Genomic DNA, 13,222 nt, shown 5'->3' with positions numbered 1-13,222 from the left:
TCCAAGGTTAGCTATCATTGCCAAAATCGTGATTCATCACTTCCAGTCGATGTGACTGTTGAAAATATTCCAATTAACTTTGTTACTTCAGAATTTTACAAGAGCAATGATCTTTATCAAGAAGCTATATGGCAATGCTTTATCTGCTTTATCAATTAGCTGAGCAATTAGCAGAAGATTGAAGCTTATCTCTTACTCTGCAAATTGCAGAATTTTTAACAAACTAAACACTGATAGCCATTAACTTTTAACTATTTCTGTTCCAATATGTCCAATGGAATATATCTCAATAGGCACATTCTGTAAGTATTAGGCACTGGTATTGAGTGAATTTATATCCAAATGTATTAATTCATGGATTTTTCTATAAAGTGATGGCATCAGTTGGCTTTTCCAAATTGTTTCTCTTCATTTCATATGCAATTTCAGAAATTAATGGATTGCAGCTTACCTTTTCTGTGAAAATATACTTCAAAATGCACCAAAAAAGATAGTCTCCATTTCATCAGAGTCAGGGGTAATATCACTGGTATATGTCATGAAATATGTTCTTTTACGGCAACAGTATATCACAATACATAGTAAAATATATAAATAACATTAAGAGAGATATATATTATATGTATGTGTGTGTGTGTGGAACATAAATTAAGTAGCGCAAAAAGAGAGCAAAAAAAGGAAAAAATAGTGTGGGTACTGTTCATGGGTTCATTGTCCACTCAGAAATCTGATGGTGGAGGAAAAGAAACTGTTCCTAAAACAGTGAGCGTGTGTCTTCATGAACCTGTACCCCTTCCTCAGTAGTAGCAATGAGAAGAAGACATGCTCTGGGTGATAGCAGTCCTTAATGGTGGATGCTGCCTTTTTGAGGCATGCCTTGATGTTGGGGAAGCTGGTACCCATGATGGAACTAGATGAGTTTGCAACTTTCTGCAGCTTTTTCTGATTCTATGCAGTTCTCCCTCCATACCAGACAGTGATGCAAGTAGTTAAAATTCCCTTCATGGTAAATCTGTAGAAATTTGCAAGAGTCTTTGGTGACATACCAAGTCTCCTCAAACTCCTAATGAGATATAGTCACTGCCATGCCTTACTTGTAATTGCATCATTATGTTGGGCTGAGGATAGATCTTCAGAGATGTTGACACCTAGGAATCTGAAACTGCTCACCCTTTCCACTGCTGATTCCTCAAGAACACTGGTGTGTGTTCTTCGAATTCCCTTTCCTGAAGCCCATAATAAATTCCTGGTCTTACTGACAATTGAGTGCAAGGTTGTTGTTGTGACACTCAGCCAGCTGATCTATTCCACTCCTGTACAGCTCCTCATCACCATCATGAAATTTTACCAACAATAGTTGTGTCATGGGCAAATTTTTAGATGATGTTAGAGCTGTACCTAGCCACATCGTTGTGGTTGTAGAGAGAGTAGAGCAGTGGGATAAGCATGCATCCTTGAGGTGCGCCAGTGTTGTTTGTCAGCGAAGAGGAGATAGTATTTCCAATCTGTACTGACTGGTCTCCCGATGTACAGAGGCCCAGGTTTTGGAGCTTGTTGATTAGTACTGACAGTATGATTAAGGTCCAGGTCCTTGATTAGGCAGGAGTTGATTCTGGCCATGATCAACCTCTCAAAGCACTTCATCAGAGTAGATGTGAGTGCAACTGAGCAATAATCATTGAGACAACTCACGCTCCTCTCCTTGAGCACTGGTATGTTTGTTGCCCTTTTGAAACAGGTATGAACCTCTGGCTACAGTAGTGAGAGACTGAAGATGTCTTTGAACACTCCCACCGGTTGGTTGGCATAGGTTTTCAATACCTTACTAAGTACACCATCAGGGCCTGATGCTTTGCAAGAGTTCACCCTTATGAAAGATGTTCTAACGTTATCCTCCGAGATAGAGATAACAGGATCACTAGATACTGCAGGCATTCAGACAGGTGTAGTTTTATTCTCCCTTTCAATGCATGCGTAAAATGCATTTTGCTCATCTGGAAGAGAAGCATCGCAGCCATTCATGAAGTTAGATTTTGCCTTGTAGGAAGTAATGGCCTGCAAACCCTGCCAGAGCTAATGTGCAACTGATTCAGTCTCTAACTTAAATTGGAGTAGCTTTTTCACTCTTAAATTGGCCTTCTGAATGTTGTAACTGGACTTCTTGCATACAGAGGTTCTGGATCACTGGACTTGAATACCTCAGATCTATCCCTCAGCAAACTACAAATCTCCCTGTTCATCCTCAGGCCATTTTTGCGTATGTCCAGTATGTTCTCGAAGGCACACACTCATCCACACAGGTCTTGATGAAGTTGGTGACAACCGTACATATTCATTAGGATTCAAAGATAAATCCTCCCTGGATATTGTCCAGTCCACCGACTCAAAGCAGCCCTTGAAGTGCTCCACCACCTCCCTTCTTGGTCCTCATCACTGATGCTGTGGTCTTTAGTCTCAGTCTATACACCAGGAGTAGAAGTACAGCCAGGTGATCAGACTTCTAATTTCAGTTGTTTCTACACAACACTCTTAGATATTTGGAACTATTTATCAGTTAATACACCCATTAATAGCTAAATTAAAACATATTTACCTCTTGCAAGAATAATATGGATATTTGAAATAATTATATATATTAACTAGTGGAGTATCATTACAAAAATGCTGATTTAAATAACTGGATAATTGGTTTGTTTTTTGATTTTTTTTCCACACATTTTTCTACTTCCATCACTATTAGTGTTTGCCACTCATTCATCGGTTCACCCACAGTATTATGAATTATTATAAAATATAATCAGCAACTTCATTGCTCTTTAAATGCAGCAGGTGAATTGTAATGGTTTTATTCTCCTTGTTGAAAATGATGATTTTATATTTTGAAAGCAGGATTGATTTGAAATGGCTGGACCATTCACCTCACATTGGCCAGGTTCAAACATTCTGTTTCAAGTACCTCGCCCAAATCATTATTACTAAAGCTACAGACACTTTGCTTTGTGTATTGCTTCACTTCTCAACATATCTTTGCCCTATAAAAATTAAATTAATCATACACTTGACTGTTGTGTGGCAACTCTCTTTTGCCATTCGTAAAGTTATTCAATGGTTTAAATTTTTCAATTGAATATCCGAGAATGTATACTGTATAGTATACAACCTGAAATTCTTACTCTCTGTAGATAAAATCTTCTGACTAATTATCCATAAACTGTATTGCTTTATACGTATCATTGTAAAATTTGCTTCAATTTGAGAGATATTTCAGTGATTGAAATACTGTGATCTTTCAGAACATGGATTGTTTCAAGCTATCTTAGTGACCTTTGGTGATAAAGAGACTGTCACAAGAAACAATAGAAAATTCAGTTTTGTTGCTTTCAATTCATCCAGATGTCTGGATTTGGTTGAGAGGGCCTTCGGTCATTTATGACCAAGATAAATAACACAAGTTCTAGTACATTTACAGTATATACTATTCCTAGTATGAATAGATAGAGAGATTGAGAAATAGATAGATAGATTACATGTACATTGAAACGTACAATGAAACACATAGGATGTATTGGGGGTAGCAGCAAGTGTTGCTACACATTCCGGCACCATCATAGCATGCCCACAATGTTCAGCAGAACAACACAAGCAACAACGACAATGGTAACAGCAAAGCAAGCCCCTCTCCCACTTACCTAGCCACCCGCTGACACACATAGACAAAGCTCCAGCCCTAGGACAAGCATCTGAACTCCATTCCTTGGCCCCAGACTCTCAGACTCACAGACGTGAGGCTCCAACCACCAGTACCAGGCCCGGACTCACAGACATCAGGCCTCTAACTTCTGGACATGGCAACCCAAGGTCTTTGCCTTATGGCTTCAACCTCTGTACTTGTCTGCTCATTGTATTGCTATTCCAATGCCACGAGACATTAACAGTGTTTATCAGGTTCAAAACCAAAGAAGTGCATTCCAGCCAATCCCAACAGGACGCCTCTTCCTAATAAGCTGAAATAGAAGGATTTGGCTTGGTATGTATTGTTATGTTTTGTAACTCCAAAACACAAAACTAATTGAAAGAAAAACACTAGAGCAGAGGATAACCCTTGTATGTTTAGTTTTAATTTAGTGAGGCATGCTTATATGACATTGCATAACAACGTATGTCATTCACATACTTTGTACATATAACCCATATGAATGCTGTAAACAACAAAGAATCCTTAATCAAGCAATATGTACAATACCTTAAGATGTGAAGGTGCGACTAAGATTCCAATGCACCTAATTCAGCGCATGGAATGTGGAACAAAACCAGAACATCCAGAGGAAATTGTCAGAGCCACAGAAAGAATGTGCCAACTTCATACAGATAGTAAATGAGTTTGGGATCAAAACAGATCAGTGGAGTTCTTAACCAGCATTCTAACTATTGTGCCTCTGTGCCGCATCTAACACTATGTTAGACCATAAGCTATAGGAGCAGAATTAGGCCATTTTGCCCATTCAGTTTGCTCCACCGTTCCATCATGGCTGACTTATTATCTCTCTTAACCCCATTCTCCTGTCTTCTCATGACCTCTGACATCCTTACTAATCAAGAACCTATTAACCTCACTTTAAACATGCCCAATAACTTGGCCTCCACAGGTGTCCGTGGCAATGAATTCCACAGATTTACCTCCCTCTGGCTAAAGAAATTCTTTTATATCTCTGTTCAAAATGGATGTCCTTGTACTCGAGGATGTGCCCTTTGGTTCTAGGCTCCTCATAGACACCATAGGAGTATATAGGTGACATATAGGTACTTCGATAATAAATTATCTTTGAACTTTGAACTTTATAGGAAACATGCACCCCACGTCCACTCTACTAGAACATAAATATTCTATAGGTTTCAGTGAGATTTCCCCCCCACCCCCATTCTTCTAAACTCTAGCAAGTACAAGCCTAGAGCCTTCAAAAGGTACTTCTGCATTAACCCTTTCATTCCTGGAATCATTCTCTAGCCTTTCTCCAATGCCAGCAGGTTCTTTCATAGATAAGGGGCCCAAACCTGTTCACATTACTCCAAGTGCAGTGTGACCAATGTCTCATAAAGCCTCAGCATTATATCTTTGCTTCTATTTTCTAGTATTCTCAAAATGAATGTTATTTTTGCATTTTTTTAGATTATGAAGATACATAGTCCTCTTTTATTGTCATTTAGTAATGCATGCATTAAGAAATGATACATTATTTCCTCCAGTGTGATATCACAAAACACAGGACAGACCAAAACTGAAAAAACTGACAAAACCACATAATTATAACATATAGTTACAAACAGTGCAACAATACCATAACTTGATGAAGAAGTCCATGAGCACAGTAAAGTTCAAAGTTTCTCAAATGTCCCACATCTCACGCAGACGGGAGAAGGAAGAAAATCTCTCCCTGCCATGCCGACCACAATCCGACTCTGAGTCATCCGAAAACTTCAAGCTCTGATCAGCTGTCCGACACCGAGTACTGAGTGCCATCTCTGTCTGAACAATTCGACCTCCTTCTCGGTCACCAAAAGCACGCAAGGCCGGGGATTTGAGGCCTACCCTCGGAAAGATTCCCAACCACGCAGTAACAACAGCAGCGAACGGGCGTTTCAGAAATTTCTCCAGATGTTCCTCTGTGCTTTCTCCTCCATTCTCCATTAAATCAGAATTGTCCACGGCCCCTATTTAATAGATACGATATCATTTTTAACTGGAGAGCTGTGCACACACAAGCGCGCCGCCATCTTCTCCTCCCGCCTGGTTTTGCCTTCCTTATTACTGACTCAGCCTGAAAGTTACCCTTTAGGGAATCGTGAATGAGGACTCTCAAGTACCTTTGTGCCCCTATTTCTGAATTTGCTCCCTGCTTAGAAAATAGTCTACGCCGTTACTCCTACCAAAGTACATGACTATACACTTCCCTACACGGTAGTCCATTTGCCACTTCGTTATCTATTCTCCTAACCTAAGTCCTTCTGCAGACTCCCTTCTTCTTTAACACTACCTGTCTCTCCAACTATCTTTGTATCATACACAAATTTGGCCACAAAGTCATCAAACCCATCACCAAATCATTGATCTATAACGTGAAAAGAAGCAGGCCCAACACCAACTGTTCCACATATCCCACAAAATTACAAGTACAGTTGGACCCATGCAAGTGTCCATAACTACACTTTAGATCTGGAGGAAGTCAATGGGGTTGAATGAGAAGTTGTTCAATGTGAGAACAGATTCAGTCAAGTGACTGAGTTTTTTGGTGGACTGGATTGGTTGGACCTCTGCTCCGGGAGGAAGCAGAGTATTCTCACACCATCCTGATGTGGGATGGGAATGTAAGACATTATATGCCCATGGAAATGATAAGATTGTTGGGGGATGTATCAGGGATATAAGTGAGAAGAGTTTGGATTAGAGGAGAAAGGATAGAGTCTAGATATAAAGAAATATGTTCAGTGTGGCATGAGCAAACTGAAACAATAAGACTGCCAGGGCAGTCCTGTTTGTAGATTTTGGGCAGTTTTAGTTGTCATGCCAAATTTCTGCAGACTCCTGAGGAAGTAGAGTGACTGCTGTGCTTTCTTTGCAATTGCACTTGCATGCCACTAAACTTCTCATTCCTACTCCCATACTGACCTATCAGTCTGTGGCCTCCAGCACTGTCACAGTGAGACCCAATGCAAGCATGACGAAGAGCATCACATCTTCTTTCAGAGCACTTTGCACTCTTCTGGACTCAATTGAACTCTACAACTTCATGTAACTTGAATTGTCAGTCATCCACCTGTGATATCAACTCAACTTGTTTCTTTTTTCCACCCTGGAGCTGGACTTGTCGAGCCTGACCTGCTCTCACATTCTTTTTAGTCTGTGCTCTTTCACCTATGTTCTCACTCTTCAGCATTTCCCATTCACTATTTGACCTGATAGCCTGTTTACAGATTATCCCCATGGTCACCCTGGTTTTACTCTATCAGCAATAACCCCTCCCTACCCTCCCTGCAGCTTTAAAAAACTTCTTTTTGTCTTCTTTTCAGTTCTGATGAAGGGTCTCTGACCTGAAACATTAACTGTATTTCTCTGAGTATTTTCAGCATTTTCTGTTTTTGTTTAAGAAGGAGAAGGGGTTCAAAATCATAGCAACTCCACCACCCATGGATCTCCCTCCAATCCTGACCTAAGAACACACTCAGTGGTCATTTTATTAGATGCACTTCCTCATTAATGAGCTAATCATGTGGCAGCAACTCAATGCATAAAAGCATGCTGAAATGTCAAAAGGTTCCGTTATTTTTCAGACTAAACAGCAGAATGAGGAAGAAATGTGATCTAAGTGACTTTGACCATGGAATGATTGTTGGTGCCAGAAAGGGCAGTTTGAGTATCTCAGAAACTGCTGATTTCCTGGGATTTTCACTCACTACAGTTTCCAGAGTTTACAGAGAATGGTGCAAAATAAAACATACAGTAAGTGGCATTTCTGTGGGTAAAAACACCTCGTTAATAAGAGAGGTCAGGAGAGAATGGACAGACTGGTTCAAGCTGACAAAAAGATGACAGTAACTCAAATAACCACTGTTATAGCGTCTTCTGGAATTATGGAATATAGTAAATAATAATTTCAACAGCAATCAATCTTCTGATCTGAATATGGATTGTAGACTGAGTTTAAAATGCAGCTCAGAATAATGGTCTTTCTGAGTGAAGTTGCTTGCATGGGTTAAGTTGTTTGACCTGATTGTGTACTCAGAGGTAGCAATGATCAACATTGATTTTGGGTGCCTGGAGTGTTGGTGCAGAGATCTAAGTTTCTAAAAATTATGCGTGATTCAAAGGAAGCAATTTGAATGCATGATAACTATAGAAATTGTACTGCTGTTACCTTTGACCTTGAGCATATAAAAATGTGATGTAATGTTGGGACAGTGAGCCTTTCTCCAGAGTGACTCCAAATACCGTCAGCTTGTGTGTGCTGAATAAAGACTTCTATACTGTGAGCCTTATGTCTCTCTGGTGGCTTTCGTTGACAGTTACAACAACCACGCATTACAAAAGTGGTGTGCAGAAGCGCACCTAAGAACACTCAGCTTGTCACTCCTTGAAGTAGACGGGCTTCAGCAGCAGAAGAACATGACCATGCACTCTAAATGTCAGAAGTCCTTACCCTTAAGCACCATGCAAATACCTTCACCTGAAGCAAAAGAGAATCTTTAGAAGGTGTCTTGCCACTAATTTCTCAAGGGAAAATAAATGTTGGCTAAGCCAGCTATGTGCTAGAAGGCTTTGTCCTCCTTGGTGGTAGAGGCTTGGGTTTGGGAAGTTCTTGAGCAAGTAACTGCCATGCATTTTGTAGATGGTACACACTGTTGCCATTGTGTGGCAGTGGTGAAGAAAAGGAAGGTACATGGTGATGGAGAGAATGCTAATCAAGTGGGCTGCTTTTTCCCAGATGGCAGTAAGTTTCTTGAGCACTGATGAAGTTGCACCAATCCAGACAAATGGAGAAAATTACATCACACTCTTCCCTTACATCTTGCAGACACCAATAAATAAATCTACAGAAACCTGGCATATTTAAACAATGTATTTTGATAAATTTCAGTCTTGCAATCTTGAAAACTATATCTGTTTTTCAACTTATTATCAGAAGCATAAAAATTGTTAATTTGTGTGTTGTTGTAATTGTAAATTACTTGGATCATGGACACAAGTATCGAATAGCTGACCCACCCCCAGACCTCTAGTCCAAGTAGGTTGGCCCTAGATGGACCAATGTAGCAATTGGGATAGGTTTTCTTCTCATAATCTCAAGATGGAGCTACTGTATTGTATTAAACAATAGCTGTAAGTATTTAGAAATGGTCATACAAAAATTAGACTTTGCTAGTGATACAGCAAAAGCAATACATTTTTAGGTTTGATTTTCAGCACTTAATTTAGTATGTACTTGCCCAACTTCTTCCAGCATTGAATTGATTGCTACTTCTTTATTAGAAAACAATTATAAGCCGTCTGCAGGTAATAAACAGGTTCTGTTTTTACAGTTTTCAGGATTTTGTCTGTAAATTGGAAAGTACACAAAATCACTTAGCATATCTCCATAGTATCGTAATGAATGGCAGTAAGAGTACATTAAACTGATAAGAAAGAACAATTACTCAAAGTGGAGAGAAAAAGGAAACGTTCTGTCTGTCAGAATGAACATATCATAGTCATAGTCGTAGTCATACTTTACTAATCCCTGGGGAAATTGGTTTTTGTTACAGTTGCTCCATAAGCAATAAATAGTAATAGAACCATAAATAGTTAAATAGTAATATGTAAATTATGCCAGTAAATTATGAAATAAGTCCAGGACCAGCCTATTGGCTCAGGATGTCTGACCCCCCAAGGGAGGAGTTGTAAAGTTTGATGGCCACAGGCAGGAATGACTTCCTATGGCGCTCTGTGCTGCATCTCGGTGGAATGAGTCTCTGACTGAATGTACTCCTGTGCCCACCCAGTACATTATGTAGTGGTTGGGAGACATTGACCAAGATGGCATGCAACTTAGACAGCATCCTCTTTTCAGACACCACCGTGAGAGAGTCCAGTTCCCTCCCCACAACATCACTGGCCTTACGAATGAGTTTGTTGATTCTGTTGGTGTCTGCCACCCTCAGCCTGCTGCCCTAGCACACAACAGCAAACATGATAGCACTGGCCACCACAGACTCGTAGAATGTCCTCAGCATCGTCCGGCAGATGTTAAAGGACCTCAGTCTCCTCAGGAAATAGAGACGGCTCTGACCCTTCTTGTAGACAGCCTCAGTGTTCTTTGACCAGTCCAGTTTATTGTCAATTCGTATCCCCAGGTATTTTTAATCCTCCACCATGTCCACACTGACCCCCTGGATGGAAACAGGGGTCACCGATACCTTAGCTCTCCTCAGGTCTACCACCATCTCGCATTAGGGTTAATGTCTTTTTCACATTAAGCTGCAGGTAATTCTGCTCACACCATGTGACGAAGTTTCCTACCGTAGCCCTGTACTCAGCCTCATCTCCCTTGCTGATGCATCCAACTATGGCAGAGTCATCCGAAAACTTCTGAAGATGACAAGACTCCGTGCAGTAGTTGAAGTCCGAGGTGTAAATAGTGAAGAGAAAAGGAGACAAGACAGTCCCCTGTGGAACCCCAGTGCTGCTGATCACTCTGTTGGACACACACAGTTGCAAGCACACGTACTGTGGTCTGCCAGTCAGGTAATCAAGAATCCATGATACCAGGGAAGCATCCACCTGCATCGCTGTCAGTTTCTCCCCCAGCAGAGCAGGGTGGATGGTGTTGAACGCACTGGAGAAGTCAAAAAACATGACCCTCACAGTGCTCGCTGGCTTGTCCAGGTGGGTGTAGACACGGTTCAGCAGGAAATTTTAAACTTAATATTATGGAAACTCATTTGTACAAGAGGGTGTCCTTAAGTCAGATGCTCTAAATGCAGGACAGCCGAGATCTTGAAGAACACATTCCTCATTCAATCCATATACTAATATTTATTGTCTCCTTCTTTGATACTTTTTGGTCTCCTGTGATTTAGAATTTCACATCATCAGGAAGCTAGAAGATTATCATCCTCATCTACCTATTGGTTATTGGGATTATAAAAGTCAGCAGCAGGATAAAATGAATCTGAATACCACTTAGTCTTTGATGAGTGTGGCACAGTCTCTGAATATGTATTTATAGTAGTGTTTTTCCACTGTGAATCTCTGGTAGAAGAAGTTGTGCATTTGCTATCATAATTAAGTGATGTTTTATATAGCTTTTGGCTCACCTAGACTGGAAATTATAATGGTGTTTATTTTATAGTTTTGTTCATTTCCTCCTTCCCTCTCTTTCTCCCAGATCTTGGAGAATTTTTTTAGGTTGTGATTTTAGGAATAAATCTAGGAGAAAAATATTAGATTCCAATTCCTAAATTCAGAGGAAACTAGTAAAAACTCTATTTCTATTCAGACCGTAGGTGCAAGATTTAATTTGGTAATCCTAATTCATATTAAGAGAGCAAATTTTGCCTTGGAATAAGCATAATAAGTGTTTTACATTCCGTTATTATTGTTCAGTTTTCTGATTTACGGCATTCTGGGGGTATCTTAAATAGATTTAGAATAAGCGATGAGATTTAGAAGGGATTTTAGGAAGAATTTTTAATCTCAAAGGGTGGCTGAAATCCTGCATACAACCTGAATGAGTGGAGGAAGCAAGTACACTCACAATATTTAAATATCAAAATAAACACTTGCGTCCCAGGGCATAGAAGACTACAAGGCAAATGCTGATAAATGGGTTTAGTATTGCTGGGTACATGAAGAATCTATCTTTACTATGGTCAGTGGCTAAAAAATCTGTTTCTGTGCTCTATGACTCTATAACTCATATATTCAGATCCTTATTAGTTTATTTGTAGTGAAATGTCTTGCTAACATAAACAGAGTAAACAATGTTCTGTATATGGTAATAATGGGTACAACAATGAGAGTCAAACAATGGAATGGGTATAATACTTTATACTTTATACTTTATTGCCGCCAAACAATTGGTACTAGAACGTACAATCATCATAGCGATATTTGATTCTGCGCTTCCCATTGTTTTATTGTTTTATTGGATTAGAAATATTAAATATTTAAAATATTAAAAATAGTTAAAATTAGTAAATATTACAAATTTAAATTATAAATCATAAATAGAAAATAGAAAAATGGGAAGTAAGGTAGTGCAAAAAAACCGAGAGGCAGGTCTGGATATTTGGAAGGTACAACCCAGATCCAGGTCAGGATCTGTTCAGCAGTCTCATCACAGTTGGAAAGAAGCCGTTCCCAAATCTGGCCGTACGAGTCTTCAAGCTCCTGAGCCTTCTTCTGGAGGGAAGAGGGATGAAACGTGTGTTGGCTGGGTGGGTTGTGTCCTTGATTATCCTGGCAGCACTGCTCCGACAGCGTGCAGTGTAAAGTGAGTCCACGGACGGAAGATTGGTTTGTGTGATGTGCTGTGCCGTGTTCATGATTTTCTGCAGCTTCTTTCGGTCTTGGACAGGACAACTTCCATACCAGGTTGTGATGCACCCTAGAAGAATGCTTTCTACGGTGCATCTGTAAAAATTAGTGAGGGTTTTAGGGGACAGGCCAAATTTCTTTAGTTTTCTCAGGAAGTAAAGGCGCTGGTGGGCCTTCTTGGCAGTGAACTCTGCTTGGTTGGACCAAGTCAGGTCATTTGTGATATTGACCCCGAGGAACTTAAAGCTTTTGACCTGTTGCACTTGCGCACCACCGATGTAAATTGGGTCGTGTGGTCCGCTACTCCTTCTGAAGTCAACAACCAATTTCTTCGTCTTGCTGACGTTGAGGGATAGGTTATTGTCTTTGCACCATGCCACCAGGTTCTTAATTTCTTCTCTGTACTCAAACTCATCATTATCCGAGGTACGGCCTACAATTGTTGTGTCATCAGCAAACTTCGGGCAAGACGAGGGGAGGTGGTGTCTGCCTACTGATCAACACTGGGTGGTGCTCGGACACAGTGGCACTGACAAGCTGCTGCAGCCCGGACCTGGAACACCTGTCGGTGAAGTGTCGTCCCTACTATCTGCCACGGGAATTCACCTCGGTCATACTAACAGCAGTCTACATTCCCCCCAAGGCGGACATGGAGTGTGCTCTGAACATACTGTATGCCAGCATCAGTGAACTTGAGACCAGGTATCCGGAGGCTTTGCTCATTACAGCCGGGGACTTTAACCAGGAACCTCAGATAGGCGCTGCCAAAGTTATACCAACATGTCTCCTGCCCCACTAGAGACCCAAATATACTTGACCACTGCTACACTGTAGTCAAGGACGCCTACCATTCTGTCCCACGACCTCACTTCGGAAAATCGGACCATCAGGCCGTACTCTCCTCCCGGCTTACTAACAGAAACTGAAGCGGGAGGTCACGGTGTCAAAAGTGGTGTTGCGTTGGACGGAAGAAAAAGAAATGCTGAAGTGCCAATAATGGAAGAGGTAGAATTAAGGGTAAGAAAATGTGGCAGCATCACTGGGAAGGGGCTGTGGAAGAGGATGAGTAATAACGTTGCGCACCCCTTAATCGAAAATCCCAAATCTTAAACTTTCAAAACCCTAAATGTTTTTGAATCCTGACTTGACGCCACC

General features: G+C 40.7%; 1 protein-coding gene across 1 annotated transcript in view; it reads left to right on the top strand.

Moving 5' to 3' along the window:
• The window catches only part of LOC140187835 (eukaryotic translation initiation factor 4H-like), a 93,888-nt gene that overhangs the window by 16,159 nt on the left and 64,507 nt on the right, over positions 1-13,222 (top strand). The window lies entirely within an intron of this gene.

This window comes from Mobula birostris, chromosome 25 (genome assembly GCF_030028105.1).
Source record: "Mobula birostris isolate sMobBir1 chromosome 25, sMobBir1.hap1, whole genome shotgun sequence".
NCBI lineage: Eukaryota > Metazoa > Chordata > Chondrichthyes > Myliobatiformes > Myliobatidae > Mobula > Mobula birostris.
Note: the sequence above shows the minus strand (reverse complement) of the source record. Positions and strands in the feature narration are given on the sequence as shown.